Source organism: Rhinopithecus roxellana, chromosome 5 (assembly GCF_007565055.1).
Source record: "Rhinopithecus roxellana isolate Shanxi Qingling chromosome 5, ASM756505v1, whole genome shotgun sequence".
Classification (NCBI taxonomy): domain Eukaryota; kingdom Metazoa; phylum Chordata; class Mammalia; order Primates; family Cercopithecidae; genus Rhinopithecus; species Rhinopithecus roxellana.
In genome coordinates this window covers 77,077,603-77,098,747 of record NC_044553.1, presented here as the reverse complement: position 1 = coordinate 77,098,747, position 21,145 = coordinate 77,077,603, and the positions used below count along the sequence as shown (strand labels likewise).

The 21,145-nt window shown below is 41.4% G+C and overlaps 1 pseudogene; it reads right to left on the bottom strand.

Moving 5' to 3' along the window:
* Window positions 1-15,837: 15,837 nt before the first annotated feature.
* On the bottom strand, window positions 15,838-19,563 carry LOC115897563 (annotated as a pseudogene).
* Between the last annotated feature and the right edge of the window lie 1,582 nt (window positions 19,564-21,145).

Sequence of the window (21,145 nt, the reverse complement as noted above, 5' to 3'; positions counted from 1 at the left end):
CCGAGCTAAATGGACGTGCTCTTCTCTCCAACCTTCTCCTATCCTCCTTTCACCTGCTTCAAGGCAGGACTGTGATCTTCCCCCACCTTTCTGATAATGGGCCTTAGAGCCTTAGGAGCCTTGTCCAGGGAGGCTCCCACCCTATACACTGGGGGAAGGGACACTGACATCACGAAGCTTCCATAAAATCTCAAGGGGACTAGGGTCAGAGAGCTTCCAGATAGCTGAACACGTGGAGGCTCCTGGAGGGTGGCACCCAGGGAGGGCACGGAAGCTCCGCACCGCCTCCTCCATACCTCACCCTACGCATCTCCTCCTTTGTAATATCCTTTATAACAAATCAGCAAATGTGAGTTCCGTGAGCCGCTCCAGCAAATTAATTGAATCTAAAGAGGGGATCATGGAGACCCCAACTTGAAGCCGGGTGATCAGAAGTTCCAGAGGCCTAGACTTGCGACTGGTGTCTGCGGATATGTGGGGGCAGTCTTGGGCACTGAGCCTGCAGCCTGTGGGACCTGAGACACTCTCCAGGTGGATAGCATCAGAACTGAATTGGAGGACACCCAGCTGCGGTCCACTGGTTGGTGTGTGTGGGGGAACTTTCGGTCACAGAAGCCTTCTGTGTGGGTGACTGTTGCTGTGGTGGTGTGAGAGCAGAGAAAGACACGGTGTGAAAAGAGTGTTTCCTACATAGATACCAAAGTAAAATTTCAACTTTGGATATGATTCACAAGTTTGAGACTCCATATGGGAATTGAAACTAAGATCCCCTGGGACTTGGAGCCCCAGGATCTGTTTTCTTCCTGGCGGAAGCTGTAAGTCCCCTGTGAGCTCTCTCAAGCATTTCCCAAGATGCACGCCCTCTGCTATCACCCCATGTGATGGTGTAGATGACAGTAGGGGACTCATTGGGGAAGGCTTCAGATCTCAGGCCTCACGGGGAAACCAGAGCAATGCTAAGTGAAGGGGAGAGATTATGAAAGCTCCCAGAAGATAAGGCCCCCTCCTGAGCAAGGGCAGGAGAGAATACCATGGGCCTGAAAGTCAGGGAGTTCTCCAGGGAGACAGAGAGCTAAGATGAGACGGCAGCTGGTGGGAGGCATGAGCAGATGGTGTGCCTCGCTGCCGGAGACAGCACCGCGATCGAGACAAAGATGCGTCCTGGAGAGAGGAGGATGCCGCGCTGCCCTTCTGCAGGAGTCCTTGGCCAAGCTGGGAAGAGAGCCTTCTGGCAGGAAGCAGGATTAAAAAAAAAGGGATGCTGGCTTTCTGTAGTTTTCATCCTTTGTAGAGTCAGGAAGCAAAGAGAGGAATGGAGAGTGTCAAGAATTGTAATTACTTCATGTCAAGGTCAAGAAGGGTGCCTGTGCACCAGAACCCCTCAGGTTGTCTTGCAGGAGAGATGGGAGTGAAGGGAATGACCAGGGCCAACCTGAGCCAGGAAGGCGAGGAGACTGAAGGGAGATTAAGGCCAGTGGGTTGAATGGTTAGGAGCCTTATGTCAGCATATCTTTCAACGTGTGGAGTTATGCCCTCAGGACTTAAGATGCTATTCTGAAGACAATATTACAGAATTTTTATATAGCAAACCTTTTTCTTTGTGACTTCTCTTAGTATTCCTAAGTTTTGAAAACCACTCCCTTCAAGAGGTTTGATTCGTATTTGATTTTATGTTCTCCTAGTTTACTAAAATTTGTAAAATTAATTCTCTAAAATAACTGGAATTAACTTTGGTGCATAGAGTGAGATGAGGACCTCACTTTAAAAATAATCTGTAACTCTCTTGTTAATAAAAAAGAAAATGATTTATCATAATAGCAGTAATTAGGAAAATATGGAAACACAGAAGAAAAAAACTCATGTTCTCACCACCCAGAAATAATCATTTTTATACAATACCTTTTCTTTTTTATTGTCTGTAGTTTTACATGATTGTGATCATATAATACATGTAAAATTATAAGGCTGATTTTAAAAATTGCATCCATATTGATAAATGTAATATATGCTTATTAGAGAAAGTTTGGAAAATACATAAATTTATGAAGCAGAAAATAAAATTCAGTTGTATATATTTTCTTAAATAATATAATTTTTGTAGTTACACTTTAGCATTTTTCAAATTACTGAGACCATACAGTATATGCTGAACTTTAAGCATTGTGAGTATATATTAACAGTTTCTAGATGGAACAAAAACGTGAAGCAGGACATGGAAATCTATCTATCTATCTATCTAATCTATAACTGATCTATATCTGTATCTATGACATCTGTGGTTTATTAGCCTTTCCCAAATAACATATTCAATACTCAGGTTGCTCAATGTGATTTTTTTTCAAATCCTTCAGTAATATTTTATTTCTTAAGGCTTATAAGGTTCTTAATAATACAAGAAACACAGTGTTTCTTGTATTATTACTCTTTTTTTAGTATTATTACCTTTATAATTAAATTTTTGTAATTAAAATTTTGGAGTTATTAAAATGTGCTTAGTTTCTTTTAAACTTTTAATCTGACAATAATTTCAAACTTACAAAAAATAAAAATAGAAAAAAATAGAATAAGGAACACTCATCTATCTTAATTTATTTATTGATAACATTTTAAACTCATTTGCTTTATCCTGTTTTCTCTCTCTCCTTCTCTCTCCTCTCTCTCTCTCTCTCTCTCTCTCAGAATATTTTTTTGGGAAACATTTGAAGGTAAGTTATAGATCGTGGTCATTTACCCCTAAATACTTTGGTATTTCCAAAGAATGGAGATATTTTCTCATATAACCATGGTACAGTTATTAATTTCATACATTTATGACTTGCATTGATACAATAATTTAATCTAATCTACTGTCCATATTGCAGTTTTGTCAGTTGCTCTGATAATGTCTGTAATGGCGTCTCTGTCCTTCAGCACAGAATCCAGTCTGGGGTCAAGTATTGTGATAAGTTGTCATAATCTGGAACATTTTCACAGCCTTTTTTTGACTTTTATGACAATGACTTTTCTTTCGAGAATGCAGTCCCTCCCACCTACCTTTTAAACTAGGATGTTACTCATTTATATAAATGTTTCATTTAGATTAAATTATGACTATGCCTTCATGGCCAGAATACTGTATTGGAGATACTGTGTCCTTTTCAGGGTGCCACGTTTGGAAGCACAGAATGTTCACTGATCCCTCAGAGCTGTGCTGAATTTTGGTCACCCCGTCAAGGTGTCATCCTATTTCTCCCACTATAGAATTAGTTTCCTTTTTTTCTTCATTGCGACTAATAAGTGGCCTTTGGATAGACACTTTAAGACCATATAAATATTCTGTTTCTCATCAAAATTTCCTCTAGAATTAGTATCTACTGATGATCTTGCCTGATCCAATCTTTAGCATGATGATCACAAAATGATGGTTTTCTAACTCCAGCACTCCTTCCACATTCACCAGTGGACTTCTGGCCTTCTTCAAGAGTCCTCCCTTCTCCCCCATTTATGTGTTTATTATTTTTTATCATTTTTAGTATAGGCTAATTATTTTTTTTCACAACAGCCCATTCATAACACATTATTGTATTTAAGTATTTTGGTGTTCACAGTGTCCCAGAGATGGCCAGAGGGAGCCCTTCAAGCTGGCTCATGTCCTTGTGACCTGCTTCCAGCTTTCTTTGAGCACTTTGTTACTTTCTGGCACAAAGATCTGCTCTAGGCTCATCTTGTACTCATCCTGTCCTAGCCCTGGAATCAGCCATTTCTCCAAGGAGCTAGGTATCACATGCTGGGTTTCAAGAGGTCTGCAAAACTTGTTACAAAAATTACAGTCATTACCCTTTCCCTTAATTTCTTGCTTCCCAGGAGCAACCACATTCAACTCTTTAGCTGATTCCATTTTCCTCCGAATTATTAAGTAACATGCTTCTACTGCTGCTTCAAGATTTTTCACAAGCACGCATATTTTCCATCTCCTTATGCTCTCAATTCATTTATATCATGAATTTGGTTACATCAGTATTCAATATTTATAATATTTTGATGATGTAAGCATTTTTCATAGCTGAACTATGAGTGTCCTGTAATTAAGACTACTTTTCCTTTCCTGAATAAGGTTTTATTTGCCCTGGAATGACCTGTCTTAATTTTTCTATTTGCTTAGGTTTTTGGGCATTATTGTCACCAACTCAAGCCCAAATTCTCAGTTGCTTCCCCAGATCTGCTCATGATATCTCCAGATGCATCAGCAATTTATTCAAGTTCATTTTCTTGAAGTACCTGCCCTTGTAGCCCTCTGACCTGCTCTAGTTTGAGCTGGCTGTGATACAGATGTTATCTCGGGTTCCCCTCACCATCATCTGGGGAGTTCCCTCATTTCCTTCCTAGATACTCCAGTCTCTGATTCCCACTTTTTTTTTTTTTTTTTTTTTTTGAGGCAGTGTCTCCTTCTGTCACCCAGGCTAGAGGGCAGTGGCACAATCTCAGCTCACTGCAACCTCCATCTCCTGGGCTCAAGTGATCCTCCCGCCTCAGCCTCCTGAGTAGATGGGACTACAGGCACACGCCACCAGGCCCAGCTAATTTTTGAAGTTTTTGCAGAGGTGGGGTTTCCCCATGTTGCCCTGTCTGATCTTGAACTCCTGACCTCAAGGAATCCACCCACCTCAGCCTCCCAAAGTGCTGGGATTATAGGCTGAGCCACTGCACCCGGCCCCTATCTCTTTCTACATTTAATCTTTTGTTTTGATGAATCACAGTCTCTAGTAGTTTCCTAACTACGAGTATTCTTTTTTTTTTTTTTTTTTTTTTTTTTTTTATTATACTTTAAGTTCTAGGGTACATGTGCATAACGTGCAGGTTTGTTACATATGTATACTTATGCCATGTTGGTGTGCTGCACCCATCAACTCGTCAGCACCCATCAATTCATCATTTATATCTTGTATAACTCCCCAATGCAAGCCCTCCCTCCTCCCCCCTCCCCCCTCCCCATGATAGGCCCCAGTGCGTGATGTTCCCCTTCCCGAGTCCAAGTGATCTCATTGTTCAGTTCCCACCTATGAGTGAGAACATGCGGTGTTTGGTTTTCTGTTCTTGTGATAGTTTGCTAAGAATGATGGTTTCCAGCTGCATCCATGTCCCTACAAAGGACGCAAACTCATCCTTTTTTATGGCTGCATAGTATTCCATGGTGTATATGTGCCACATTTTCTTAATCCAGTCTGTCACAGATGGACATTTGGGTTGATTCCAAGTCTTTGCTATTGTGAATAGTGCCGCAATAAACATACGTGTACATGTGTCTTTGTAGTAGAATAATTTATAATCCTTTGGGTATATACCCAGTAGTGGGATGGCTGGGTCATATGGTACATCTAGTTCTAGATCCTTGAGGAATTGCCATACTGTTTTCCATAATGGTTGAACTAGTTTACAATCCCACCAACAGTGTAAAAGTGTTCCTATTTCTCCACATCCTCTCCAACACCTGTTGTTTCCTGACTTCTTAATGATTGCCATTCTAACTGGTGTGAGATGGTATCTCATTGTGGTTTTGATTTGCATTTCTCTGATGGCGAGTGATGATGAGCATTTTTTCATGTGTCTGTTGGCTGTATGAATATCTTCTTTTGAGAAATGTCTGTTCATATCCTTTCCCCACTTTTTGATGGGGTTGTTTGTTTTTTTCTCGTATATTTGTTTGAGTTCTTTGTATATTCTGGATATTAGCCCTTTGTCAGATGAGTAGGTTGCAAAAATTTTCTCCCATTCTGTAGGTTGCCTGTTCACTCTGATGGTAGTTTCTTTTGCTGTGCAAAAGCTCTTTAGTTTAATTAGATCCCATTTGTCAATTTTTGCTTTTGCTGCCGTTGCTTTTGGTGTTTTAGACATGAATTCCTTACCCATGCCTATGTCCTGAATGGTACTACCTAGATTTTCTTCTAGGGTTTTTATGGTATTAGGTCTAACATTTAAGTCTCTAATCCATCTTGAATTAATCTTCGTATAAGGGGTAAGGAAAGGATCCAGTTTCAGCTTTCTACTTATGGCTAGCCAATTTTCCCAGCACCATTTATTAAATAGGGAATCCTTTCCCCATTTCTTGTTTCTCTCAGGTTTGTCAAAGATCAGATGGCTGTAGATGTGTGGTATTATTTCTGAGGACTCTGTTCTGTTCCATTGATCTATATCTCTGTTTTGGTACCAGTACCATGCTGTTTTGGTGACTGTAGCCTTGTAGTATAGTTTGAAGTCAGGTAGCGTGACGCCTCCAGCTTTGTCCTTTTGACTTAGGATTGTCTTGGCAATGCAGGCTCTTTTTTGGTTCCATATGAACTTTAAAGCAGTTTTTTCCAATTCTGTGAAGAAACTCATTGGTAGCTTGATGGGGATGGCATTGAATCTATAAATAACCTTGGGGAGTATGGTCATTTTCACGATATTGATTCTTCCTATCCATGAGCATGGTATGTTCTTCCATTTGTTTGTGTCCTCTTTGATTTCACTGAGCAGTGGTTTGTAGTTCTCCTTGAAGAGGTCCTTTACATCCCTTGTAAGCTGGATTCCTAGGTATTTTATTCTCTTTGAAGCAATTGTGAATGGAAGTTCATTCCTGATTTGGCTCTCTGCTTGTCTGTTACTGGTGTATAAGAATGCTTGTGATTTTTGCACATTAATTTTGTATCCTGAGACTTTGCTGAAGTTGCTTATCAGCTTAAGGAGATTTTGGGCTGAGACGATGGGGTTTTCTAAATATACAATCATGTCATCTGCAAACAGGGACAATTTGACTTCTTCTTTTCCTAACTGGATACCCTTGATTTCTTTCTCTTGCCTGATTGCCCTAGCCAGAACATCCAAGACTATGTTGAATAGGAGTGGTGAGAGAGGGCATCCCTGTCTTGTGCCAGTTTTCAAAGGGAATTTTTCCAGTTTTTGCCCATTCAGTATGATATTAGCTGTGGGTTTGTCATAAATAGCTCTTATTATTTTGAGGTACGTTCCATCAATACCGAATTTATTGAGCGTTTTTAGCATGAAGGGCTGTTGAATTTTGTCAAAAGCCTTTTCTGCATCTATTGAGACAATCATGTGGTTCTTGTCTTTGGTTCTGTTTATATGCTGGATTACGTTTATTGATTTGCGAATGTTGAACCAGCCTTGCATCCCAGGGATGAAGCCCACTTGATCATGGTGGATAAGCTTTTTGATGTGCTGCTGAATCCGGTTTGCCAGTATTTTATTGAGAATTTTTGCATCAATGTTCATCAGGGATATTGGTCTAAAATTCTCTTTTTTTGATGTGTCTCTGCCAGGCTTTGGTATCAGGATGATGTTGGCCTCATAAAATGAGTTAGGGAGGATTCCCTCTTTTTCTATTGATTGGAATAGTTTCAGAAGGAATGGTACCAGCTCCTCCTTGTACCTCTGGTAGAATTCAGCTGTGAATCCATCTGGTCCTGGACTTTTTTTGGTGGGTAGGCTATTAATTGTTGCCTCAATTTCAGAGCCTACTATTGGTCTATTCAGGGATTCAACTTCTTCCTGGTTTAGCCTTGGGAGAGTGTAAGTGTCCAGGAATTTATCCATTTCTTCTAGATTTTCTAGTTGATTTGCGTAGAGGCGTTTATAGTATTCTCTGATGGTAGTTTGTATTTCTGTGGGGTCAGTGGTGATATCCCCTTTATCATTTTTTATTGCATCTATTTGATTCCTCTCTCTTTTCTTCTTTATTAGCCTTGCTAGCGGTCTGTCAATTTTGTTGATCTTTTCAAAAAACCAACTCCTGGATTCATTGATTTTTTGGAGGGTTTTTTGTGTCTCTATCTCCTTCAGTTCTGCTCTGATCTTAGTTATTTCTTGCCTTCTGCTAGCTTTTGAATGTGTTTGCTCTTGCCTCTCTAGTTCTTTTAATTGTGATGTTAGAGTGTCAATTTTAGATCTTTCCTGCTTTCTCTTGTGGGCATTTAGTGCTATAAATTTCCCTCTACACACTGCTTTAAATGTGTCCCAGAGATTCTGGTATGTTGTATCTTTGTTCTCATTGGTTTCAAAGAACATCTTTATTTCCGCTTTCATTTCGTTATGTACCCAGTAGTCATTCAGGAGCAGGTTGTTCAGTTTCCATGTAGTTGAGCGGTTTTGATTGAGTTTCTTAGTCCTGAGTTCTAGTTTGATTGCACTGTGGTCTGAGAGACAGTTTGTTATAATTTCTGTTCTTTTACATTTGCTGAGGAGTGCTTTACTTCCAATTATGTGGTCAATTTTGGAATAAGTGCGATGTGGTGCTGAGAAGAATGTATATTCTGTTGATTTGGGGTGGAGAGTTCTATAGATGTCTATTAGGTCCGCTTGGTGCAGAGATGAGTTCAATTCCTGGATATCCTTGTTAACTTTCTGTCTCGTTGATCTGTCTAATGTTGACAGCGGAGTGTTGAAGTCTCCCATTATTATTGTATGGGAGTCTAAGTCTCTTTGTAAGTCTCTAAGGACTTGCTTTATGAATCTGGGTGCTCCTGTATTGGGTGCATATATATTTAGGATAGTTAGCTCTTCCTGTTGAATTGATCCCTTTACCATTATGTAATGGCCTTCTTTGTCTCTTTTGATCTTTGATGGTTTAAAGTCTGTTTTATCAGAGACAAGGATTGCAACCCCTGCTTTTTTTTGTTCTCCATTTGCTTGGTAGATCTTCCTCCATCCCTTTATTTTGAGCCTATGTATGTCTCTGCATGTGAGATGGGTCTCCTGAATACAGCAGACTGATGGGTCTTGACTCTTGATCCAGTTTGCCAGTCTGTGTCTTTTAATTGGAGCATTTAGTCCATTAACATTTAAGGTTAATATTGTTATGTGTGAACTTGATCCTGCCATTATGATATTAACTGGTTATTTTGCTCGTTAGTCGATGCAGTTTCTTCCTAGCCTCGATGGTCTTTACATTTTGGCATGTTTTTGTGATGGCTGGTACCTGTTGTTCCTTTCCATGTTTAGGGCTTCCTTCAGGGTCTCTTGTAAGGCAGGCCTGGTGGTGACAAAATCTCTAAGCATTTGCTTATCTGTAAAGGATTTTATTTCTCCTTCACTTATGAAACTTAGTTTGGCTGGATATGAAATTCTAGGTTTAAAATTCTTTTCTTTAAGAACGCTGAATATTGGCCCCCACTCTCTTCTGGCTTGTAGAGTTTCTGCCGAGAGATCTGCTGTTATTCTGATGGGCTTCCCTTTGTGGGTTACCCGACCTTTCTCTCTGGCTGCCCTTAAGATTTTTTCCTTCATTTCAACTTTGGTGAATCTGGCAATGATGTGTCTTGGAGTTGCTCTTCTGGAGGAGTATCTTTGTGGCGTTCTCTGTATTTCCTGAATTTGAATGTTGGCCTGCCTTACTAGGTTGGGGAAGTTCTCCTGGATGATATCCTGAAGAGTGTTTTCCAACTTGGTTCCATTTTCCCCCTCACTTTCAGGCACCCCAATCAGACATAGATTTGGTCTTTTTACGTAATCCCGTACTTCTTGCAGGCTTTGCTCATTTCTTTTTCTTCTTTTTTCTTTTGGTTTCTCTTCTCACTTCATTTCATTCATTTGATCTTCAATCGCTGATACTCTTTCTTCCAGTTGATCGAGTCGGTTACTGAAGCTTGTGCATTTGTCACGTATTTCTCGTGTCATGGTTTTCATCTCTGTCATTTCGTTTATGATCTTCTCTGCATTAATTAGTCTAGCTGTCAATTCTTCCACTCTTTTTTCAAGATTTTTAGTTTCTTTGCGCTGGGTACGTAATTCCTCCTTTAGCTCTGATAAGTTTGATGGACTGAAGCCTTCTTCTCTCCTCTCGTCCAAGTCATTCTCTGACCAGCTTTGATCCGTTGCTGGCGATGGGCTGCGCTCCTTCGCAGGGGGAGATGCGCTCTTATTTTTTGAATTTCCAGCTTTTTTGCCCTGCTTCTTCCCCATCTTTGTGGTTTTATCTGTCTCTGGTCTTTGATGGTGGTGACGTACTGATGGGGTTTTGGTATAGGTGTCCTTCCTGTTTGATAGTTTTCCTTCTGACAGTCAGAAGGACTGTCTGTTGGTCTGTTGGAGATTGCTTGAGGTCCACTCCAGACCCTGTTTGCCTGGGTAACAGCAGCAGAGGTTGCCGAAGATAGAATATTGCTGAACAGCGAGTGTACCTGTCTGATTCTTCCTTTGGAAGTTTCCTCTCAGGGGTGTACTCCACCCTCTGAGGTGTGGGGTGTCAGACTGCCCCTAGTGGGGGATTTCTCCCAGCTAGGCTACTCAGGGGTCAGAGACACACCTGAGCAGGCAGTCTGTCCGTTCTCAGATCTCAACCTCCGCGTTGGGAGATCCACGGCTCTCCCCAAAGCTGTCAGACAGAGTCGTTCGCGTCTGCACCGGCTCCCGCTACTTCCCCTGTTGGTCTTCAGCTGTGCGCTGTCCCCAGAGGTGGAGACTACAGAGACAGGCAGGCTTCCTTGAGCTGCTGTGAGCTCCACCCAGTTCGAGCTTCCCAGCGGCTTTGTTTACCTACTTAAGCCTCAGCAATGGCGGGCGCCCCTCCCCCAGCCTCGCTGCTGCCTTGCGGATAGATCGCGGCAGACTGCTGTGTTAGCAGTGAGGGAGGCTTCGTGGGCGTGGGACCCTCCCGGCCAGGATTGGGATATATTCTCCTGGTGTGCCTGTATGCTTACAGCGCAGTATTGGGGTGGGAGTTACCCGATTTTCCAGGTGTTGTGTGTCTCAGTTCCCCTGGCTAGGAAAACGGATCCCCTTCCCCCATGCGCTTCCAGGTGAGGCGATGCCTCGCCCTGCTTCAGCTCTCGCTGGTCAGGCTGCAGCAGCTGACCAGCACCGATTGTCCGGCACTCCCTAGTGAGATGACCCCAGTACCTCAGTTAAAAATGCAGAAATCACCGGTCTTCTGTGTCGCTCGCGCTGGGAGTTGGAGACTGGAACTGTTCCTATTCGGCCATCTTGCTCCGCCCCCTAACTACGAGTATTCTAAAAACAATATATAAGAAGTACATTTTTGAGACCCTCCATGTCTAAAAATTTATTATACCCTCATCAATAATCGATGATTTGGCTAGATTTAAAATTCTACATCAGTTAGAATTCGCCCTCAGAAGTTTTGAAAGCGTCCCTGTCTTCTAGCTTCTAATGCTGTAACCAAGAAGCCTAAAGCAATTCTGGTTCTTGACCATTCCCCCTTTCTGGAAGCCTCTCCTCTTTGTCTTTAGTTTCTGAAATTTTGTCATGATGTGATTTAGTCTGTTTTCATCCACTAGATATTCAATGGACTCTTTCAATCTGGAAACACTTAGTCTCCAGTTCTGGAAAACTTTCTTGAATTATTTCTTCGATGAATTTTTTTCCTGTTTTCTTTCTTTTCTCTTTGTGGAACTCCTGTAATTCACATCTTGGACCTAAATTGGGCCCTAATTTTATTTTTTATTTTCATCCATTTAGTTTTCTCCTTCTACTTTCTGGAAGATTTTCTTACAATTTTCCAATTTTCCTTTTTCAGTTTAAAATGCTTTTACTATTGTATTTTTAATTTACAAAAGTTCTTTTTTGTTCTCTGAATATCCTTTTCCTATACCAACCTTTCTTGTTTTGTAGATGTATCATTTTTGAAGAAAATATCTCTGAAGATTAATGGTGAGATTCTATTTTTTAATGTTTTCTTGTCCATAAAAGGTCTGTTTTTTTTCATCTTGCCTCTTCCATGTGTTTTCCCCAGGCCTCTGCCTTCTGTATTACATGCTTTCCTTAAATGTTCAGTGATTCTTGGTTGTGTCATGAATTATTTTTCGGTCAACCTCACTGAGATATAATTTGTATTTTCATTCCATTGTTATAATTTACATACAACAAATGTTCCAATTTTAATGTAAAGTTCACTACATTTTGACATGTATTGGCACATATGTGACATACATTGGCAGGCATGTGAAAAATAAAATGTGACCCCCACCACAATCAAGACATGAAACACTTCCATTACCCTTGGTGCCCCTTTACAGTCCCCTTCCCACTGCCCCCACCTCCAGCCCCAGGGACCACTGATTTGCTTTATGCCATTATATATTAGTTAACTGACTCTAGAATTTCAGAGGAATGTAGCATATCTAATGTTTTTGAAATTCATCAATCATGTGTGAATCTGTGGTTTACTTTCCTTTTTATTCTATTCTATTAATTAATTCTATTATATTCATACACCACAATTTGTTCATTCGTTCATTTATTGGTGGACATTTGGCTTGCTTTCAGTTTGGAGCATAAATCTGTTATGAACATTCATGTACAACTCTTTCTATGGAAAACCATTTCTATTTCTCTTGGCTAAATACCAAGTTGTGAAATTACTGTGTTTTATGGCAAGGGTATTCATAACTTTATAAGAAACTGTCAAACTATTTTCCAAAGTGGTTGTACCAGTTGTACACTCTCATCAGCAATGTGAGCATTCTAATTGCTCTGCATTTTCATCAACACTTGGTACTGTCAGTTTTTTAATTTTAGACATGCTAGAGGGTGCGTATTGTTACCTCATTATGGTTCTGATTTGCATTTCCTTGATAATTAATGATGTTGTTTTTTCATGTACTGTCTACTTAAAGAAGTAGGGCACTGAAAAGCTGATTAGACATTCAGCCCAGTGGAAAAGCCTTGTCAGCTGAGGGTTTCATGATATAATGGTCCTCCTGGGTCATTTTGCAGAGAATCCTGTTATTAATTTCTTAGTTTTTATTTTTTCTCTTAGAGACTAATTAAAGTCCCATAGAAGTTTCTCCCAATTTCCTTTTGGAAGTGTATATGGTTTCTAGAATTCTGAAATCCAGGTGTGAGAAGAAAACTAGATGCATCAGCTTCCATTATCTCATCCTTGCCTTCAATTGTGTCTGGTATTTTTTAGCCTAGAGAACTTGTTTTGTACTCTCCAGAGAATAACCCTACAGTTTTCTACAGAGTGAGAGAGAGACTGCTCCCTAGCTGAGCTGAGTGGATGAGGGCATCTGGGGGATACGTGCTCCTTTAACAGACTTTCACCTACCTTTCTCTTTTCAGATCAGCTTTTACTCCTACTTCCCAAGGTATCTGGTGCTGCCTGTTTCTGAGCCTTTGGGCTTTGGATAGTGTAAACTGATTAGTTTTTCAGCTATTCAGCTTCCTTGATTGTGAAAATGGTTGCTATGTCATTATGTGCAGGTCCACTGTTGTAAAGGGAAAGATAAAAATGTTTAGTGATTCTCCCAGCATAGAATACCAACAACATAAAGGATGTGACCTCTGTTAGTAAGAACTGGACCAGAAGAGAATTGGGGTTGCTCCAGAGCCATCAAATAGGGCAAGAAAAATGGCAAACAGAGTTCTGACATGGCAGAGCTTGAAGAAAACAGCAGAAATCCACCAAGGGAAGGACTTTGGGGGGTCTAGCTTTGCCCTCAGGCTGCTGAAGACCACTGAATACATGCAGTTCAACCGAATTTGGGATCTAATCTAAGAAGACTTACCAGTCCTTTGATATCATTACTTCCACTTAAATCAATAGAGTTTTTGGAGTAGTTTTAGATTTACAAAAAAAAAAATTGAGAGGAGAGTAAAGAGAGATCTCCTCACTCATATATATCCCATCATCCCCACCCCAATTTCTTGTATTATGAACATCTTGCATTAGTGTGATACATTTGTTACAGTTGATGAGCCAATAGTGATACATTATTATTAACTAAAGTCTATAGTTTACTTTAGGGTTCTTTCTTGATGTTGTACATTCTATGGACTTTGACAAATGCATAACAACCATGTATCCATCACTGCATATCATACAGAGTAGCTTCACTACCTTAAAAATTCCCTGTGTAGCACCTATTCATCCTTCTCTCCCTCCCTCTTCCCAATCTCCTGGCAACCACTGTCTCCATAGTTTCACCTTTTCCAGAATGTCATATAGTTGGAATCAGTCAGTATGTAGCCTTTTTAGATTGGTTTCTTTCACTTAGTAATATGCATTTAACATTCCTGTGGGTCTTTTCATGGCTTGATAGCTCATTTCATTTTAGTACTGAATAATACTCTATTGTCTGGATGTCCCACAGTTTATTTATCCATGCACCTACTCAAGGACATCTTGGTTGCTTCCCAGTTTTGAGTAAAGCCAGTGCAAACATTTGTATGCTTTATAGGGACATAAGCTTTCAACTCAGGTAAAGAACAAAGAGTGCAATTGCTGGTTTATGTATAGTTTTGTAAGAAGCTGCCAAACTATCTTCTTCCCCCATTTGTTTTTGAGTTCTTGGTTTGGTTTATCTTGAAGTCTGCAGGAGCACATCTACAGGTAATTTTTAAAAGAAGGATATGTGAAGAAGGTGATGTTGATGGTATATTTTCTAAAAATATCTTTCCATGGCCTTTATCCATAGAAGTCACGGTGGCCACACTTAACCATGTTGTGTCACAAAGCTTTCCTCTCAAATATTTGTAGATATTACTGTCATGTTCTCTGGCATTTAATGTTGTTGAGTCTGAGGTCAACCTAATTTTGTCCCTGTAGATAACTGATTTTGTGTGCCTATATCCTTAAAGGAATCTTCTTTGTTAGTAGAATTCAAGAATGTTATCAGGATGTACCTAGATGCTGATTCTCTGTGTTACCTTTTGAATGTAGTAAAATTTTCCAATATGCAGACTCAGGACATTTTACCACTTAGGGAAATCTTTTTAGTGGGTCTTCAATTATTGCTTAGTTCAAATGCTCTGATTGTTGCCCTGAAAACATCTAATTTACTTAAGGCAGATTCCTAATATATATATATATATAATTATAAATAATATGAACTATAAATATATATTTCTAATATATATTTATAAATATATATTTCTAATATATATTTATAAATATATATTCCTAATATATATTTATAAATATATATTCCTAATATATATACATATATATTATATATATTCGAGAGTTTCATTTTATATATATATATAGAGTGAGACTCTGTCACCCATGCTGGAGTGCAGTGGTGCGATCTTGGCTCACTGCAGCCCCCTCCTCCTGGGTTCAAGCGGTTCTCCTGCCTCAGCCTCCTGAGTAGCTGGGACTACAGGCGCCCACCACTATGCCTGGTTAATTTTTTTTGGGGGGGGGGGTATTTTTAGTAGAGATAGATTTTTTACCGTGTTGGCCAGGCTGGTCTCAAACTCCTGACCTCAAATGACCCACCTGCCTTAGCATCCCAAAGTCCTGGGAATACAGGTGTGAGCCAGCCTGCCCTGCCAGATTCCTAATTTTTAAAATCCTCCCTGTGCATCTTTACCATTTTCATGACTTTTCCTCTTTTAAAAAGTTTCTCAGGGTGCTTTTTTACTATCTCCAATTTGAATTCGCACACAGGTCATTGCATTTCTTAAAAATTTGAGTGCTTCCTTTGCATATGACTTTCTGCTCTAGCTTTAGAGAGCAGAAATGGGATGTCTTCTTGCATCCCTTAATTAAGGATGCCAATTGATTTTCTATTTTTTCTGATTTCTTTTTTTATTAAAATACTGAGTTTTATTTCATGTACATTCTTGTCTCCCCACCATTTCCATGTCTGACCACTGCTACTACTGTGTCCTATCATAACATTCCATACATACTTAAAACCAAGCAAAGGGTGGATTTCCATCTTTAAAAACTAAACAGGAATTTTGGACAACACATTCTTGGCAATGGAACCTGGACAACATTTATCAAACATGGTAGGGAAAGTTCTCAGTCTGCATTATAAAAGGACAGCCAAATAGCAACTGTTAGAGAAATGAAGTAAGATGGAAAATTTTTAACAAACTGTTTAAACTATTTTCTTAAAGAGACTTCCTGCACTGCCAGAGATCTTGAATAGCCTCCTGGTCAGTCATCCAGAAACAATTCTTTACATAATTGATGAACTTGGTTGCAACTTTGGGAAGAGAATCACCTTTTTCTGTACGTGCTTGCATTTTTGCTTTAATATCTTCTATGGAACTAGGTCCTTTTGGTGTTTTAGGAGTTTTTTTCCCCCTGTTTTTTGAAGGATTCTTGTCCTTTTGATCTTGGTGTTGATGATTTTGAGTCTTTTCCATTCTGATTTGACTTCTGTGCATTTTTGGCTGGAGTATCTTGTATACATTTGTTCACTGATGCTTTTTCTTCAGTTTCCTCATCAAAATCTTCTTCTTCTTCTTCTTCTTCCTTCTCCTTCTTATTCTTCTTCATCAGCAGCAAGTGTTACTTTTTTCTGTGGAAGCTTGCTACCACCTCCAGGAGAAGATCACTTTCCAGATATACTTAAGAGTTTCACATCCTCCTCTTTTTTTTTTTTTTTTTTTAAGACAGAGTCTGGCTCTGTCTCCCAGGCTGGAGTGCGGTGGTGCAATCTCAGCTCACTGCAAGCTTCACCTCCCAGGTTCACGCCATTCTCCTGCTTCAGTCTCTGGAGTAGCTGGGACTACAGGCGCCCGCCACCACGCCCGGCTAATTTTTTGTATTTTTAGTGGAGACGGTGTTTCACCGTGCTAGCCAGGATGCTCTCGATCTCCTGACCACGTGATCTGCCCTCCTCGGCCTCCCAAAGTGCTGGGATTACAGGCGTGAGCCACCGCACCCGGCCATCCTCCTCCTCTTCATCTTCTGACTCTGCATCTTCTTCCACAGCTACTAAATGCTATCCACTAATATGCACTGGCCCTGAACCAAGCTTCAACCATAAGACCACTGGTGGTGGTATTTCAAAGCCCCCAAGGGAAACCATTGACTGTACATTTTCAAAGTTGCCAGTGTTACTTTAATTGAACTGTCTTCGTAATTCATTGTCTCTGCTTCAACAATGTGCAATTCATCCTTTGCACCAGCCCCTAAATTGACTGTTCCTAAAGATAACTGGTGCTCATTTTCATTAGTATCCACCTTAAAGTGATTATCTTGATTGGCCTTTAGTTCACAACCAAAAAGATAGCTCTGGGGCCTCAGGGAGCTCATGTCCATGTCCATTGAATCTTCCTAGGGATGGTGGCACACTCTTAGGTGGGAGAGAAGGTGGATAGAGACAAATGACTACTCCAGAGAAGAGCCGTAGAAGAGCCGTGCAGGATGGAATCACACCAGGGATTTTTTTTTTTTTTTTCTGATTTCTATAGTGAATAATATTCTGCTAATCTTGTTTTTGTAAGTTCTACAAAGGCCCTACTTTACAATCCATTTGGTTTCAGTTGACAGCAGGCGAACTTGCAGAGCTCAGCTCATGGCTAGCTGAATCTCATAAGGTACACCCCCTGGGTCTTCTATGATGGAGCACACCAAAAATTTCAATCCGCAACATGTGTCGTTACCAGGACTCCTCCTATCTCAGACTCTGCCTGCAGCATTCTGTGGGAGCAGTGTGTTGCAAGAGGAAAGCACCTTCACCAGCATCTTTCTTCCCCTCTGTCCTGTTCTGGTGTTTTCTACAAATTAGAATGGCATGTGAAATGGAAATCACCAGTGCCTGGCTCTCATGCCCACTGACCACACTTCTCCCATTGATAAGTCTCCTAGACTAGAATACAAGATGATATTCTTAAAATGTCTTTAATGATATATTTTATTTCTTTAAAATATATTTGTGGAGCACTTCATTTATGTAGGGTCCTGTCGTAGGCAACAAAAATAGAGCAGGGGGCAAGAAAGGCATGGCCCTGCCCTCAGGGAGCTTCCATCCTGGGTTTGGATGGGGATGAATGGGAAACAACTGACAACATAATTAATGACTGTAGTTACAGTTGTGATTAGGGGTTCAGAGAAAACATCCAGACCAAGGAGCAGTGGTGTTAGTGGTGGTTCCAGCATAGCTTTCCCTGAATAATTGGTATCTGAGTTGAGCTCTAAAAGATCAGAATGAATAAATAAGAAGAGAAGGAGAGTTAGGATGTTTCAGGCATAGATCATATACCAAGGCCCTGAGGCAGGAGGACATGGTGGGTTTGAGGGCATTGTAGAAAGTTGATGTGTCTGGAGCTTGGAGGGGAGAAACAAGAAGAGGTAAAGTCATGTTCACTGTTGCAACCCCAGTGCTTGGGTGGAGTAGGGGCTCTATAAATGTTTGTGTCTGATGAATGGAAGATGGTAGTTGTAGCTAATCTGTAAGGAAGTTCCTGATGGTGGGTGTTGGGCTGCCCTCGACTCTTTCTTGTCCTCACATTTTTACCAGTAATTAGAGTGAGAATGCAGAAGCCATGCCCAGTCAGTCAGGAGATGAGGACATGGGTCAGAGTCAGAGAAGGGCTAAAAGAAGGACAAGCAGCACGTGACTGAGGCCGAAAGGGAAAGGAAACCACATAGATTTGAAGCAGCTTGGAAAGGTTTGAGACAGGATAGCTTTAGAGGCAGGTCTTGAGGAATGGAGGAGGAGGAATCTTAAGTAGCAAGGAAAGAGGCAAGGAGTAGGAGAATAGAACAAGGCGAACAAAAGCCCCAAGAAAGACACTGGGGTGTGGTGGTCCCTCTGGACTGCAGGATCATGTGTGTGCATTGTGGGGAGGTTGGATGCTGAGATGGATGAGGCAGCATCTCAGCCGCACTCGGTCAGGAAGAATATGTCCCCAGAATAGATGTGGCCCCTTCTTAGAGCCCATCAGGATACAGCCTGGGTCAGCCTTACTCTGTGCACCTGCTTTTCACATTCAAGCACTGAGTGAAAAGTACCTGCATATGTCTTTGGGAGGTGAAGAAAAATGGCCAAAGCTGGGAAGTCCCAAATCTTCAAATGCAGACTTTGCCTCCCACTGCTTCTGAGTGAACTTGAGAATTTGCCCTATCTCATCACTCAGATCTCATCAGCTCTGAGACCTAGTAAAAACTCTTCTCCCCAAGTCCTAGAGAACTAGAACTAAGGCAAAGAGGAACGACTCCAGCCCTGACTGCAAGCCATTAGTTTTGATAAGCATCTATGTTGTGGCACCAGGGCTATTCATTCAACAAACATTTCCTGTGTGCCTTCTCTATGCCATGCACACAGGCTGGCATCAGGCTGTGCACCTATCTCTTTTGCGCTGAGAACTGTCATAAACAACAGCATTTAGGACAAGAAACATTCAAGGGAGCAGTCTCTGAGGAAGTGGATTGGCTTCTCTGAGCACCCTGAAGTCTTGGACATTCATTCACTCTTGGAGGGAATGGCCAGGAACTGGGGAAGTGAGGCTTCCTCAGAGACTAAGCAGCCACGAGGCTGCAGCTCCCCTGGAACAGGCAGACTTGCATAAACTCGAATTAGAAGTGTAAATTGAGCAGTTCGACTTGGCTTGCACAGTACAATAAAGATCTGCAAACACTCAGCTCCGTATTGAACCCGAGGCAGGGTGATTAATTCATTATTCACTTCCCAGCCTGGAAGCAAAAGCGTGTATACCCAGGGGCCAGCATGGATGAGCAGAGTCATAAATCATGCCACTTACAAGTCTAGCAATGAGAAAATCCACTGACTGGTGGATGCTCTGCAGGCAGCAACAGTGGCCTGAGGACCAGCCAGTCGAGGCGGGCCAGTCTGCTCTCTGGAGACAGACCAGTTGGCCAAGCATTTCGCCTTCCAGCCAAGACGGCCAGCCTCTCAGCCACCCGGCTTGGCGTTTCCTGGCCAGACCACAAGGAAACAAACTCTACTCCACCCAGGAGGAATGCTCCTGTGACCTGAAATGGCCTCTCTCAAATGTAGACAAAGTACTAGGAATAGCATTAGTATTTCTCTAAAATGCTGCTATGGTCCAATTGGGATAAACCACTATCTGTCCCTCTCCTTGGGCTGTTCTGGGTTCCAAATCCTTCCGCCCCAGCCAGAGGGCCAACCTGGTGTCTGCTCAGAGTCCTCCAATCCAAGTCCCTGGATATCATCGGCTGCCAACCTTGAGCCTGGGCCTTTGCCCTCCAATCTCTGCTAGCTTCGGGACAGGATGCTTTGGGGATCTGAATTTCATTGAGAGCTGCTGGTACCAGCCACCAAGGGGCTTTTTAGCCCCTATTTGAATATAAGGTAGCTTTTCAGATATTTGATAATTCTTTCTCTTCCAAGTAAAACACTCTCAGTTTCCTCAATTATTCCTCACATTTCAAGATTTCTAAAGCCCCTTCAATGACCAGGAAGGTCTTCCATTTTGATATTGACTATTTTCCACTTTACATTTTCTCTTAATTCTCCAAAATCTCAGAAAGGGACCCAGTACTTCCTGTGTGTTCTTGTTCTTGTCATGAGAGAACAATAACATTAAGACTCATTATGTACCAGGCACTTTATACTTATTATCTCATTTAAACTTTCATGATGAGCTGGTGAAGTAGTTTTTAACTCCAGTTTCCAGAGGAGGAAACTGAGGCTTAAAGAGGTAAAACAGCTTGCCAAGATTGAGCCTTTGGTCAGCCTGACTCCAGAGATTGTGCTTCTAAACCTTATGATATGCTGTCTCCCTCACCCACAGCCTGACACCCTGACATCTGATTCAGGGCCTGCCACACCTGGTAACCACTTTCCCAGGAGCCAGGCTGAGCTTTGAGAGGCTGGCCAAAGCTCTCTTCTTTCTTTTTAAAAAATTTTTATTTGGCTGGGTGCAGTGGCTCACAACTGTAATCCCAGCACTTTGGGAGGCTGAGGCAGGAGGATCACCTAGGTCAGAAGTTTGAGACCAGCCTGGCCAACATGGTGAAATCCCGTCTCTACTAAAATACAAAATTAGCCAGGTGTGGTAGCGTGCGCCTGTAGCCCCAGCTACTTGGGAGACTGAGGCAGGAGAATTGCTTGAGCCCTGGAGGTGGAGGTTGCAGTGAGCTGAGATTACAAGTCTCTGTCTCCGCCCACCCCACCCCCCAAAAAAAGTTATTTTGAGACAGGAACTCGCTCTGTCACCTAGGCTGGAGTGCAGTGGTGTGATCTCGGCTCACTGCTTATTGCAGCCTCAACCTGCTGAGCTCAAGTGATCCTCCCATCTCAGTCTCCCAAGAAGCTGGGACCACAGGCACATGCCACTATGTCTGGCTAATTTATTGTTATATTTTGTAGAGATGGGGTCTCCCTCTGTTGTCCAGGCTAAGCCATTTAATTGCTATCCAATTCAGCATAAAAAAAAATCATAAACTAAGGTAAAAAAATCAATAACAGCATTGTTCATACTG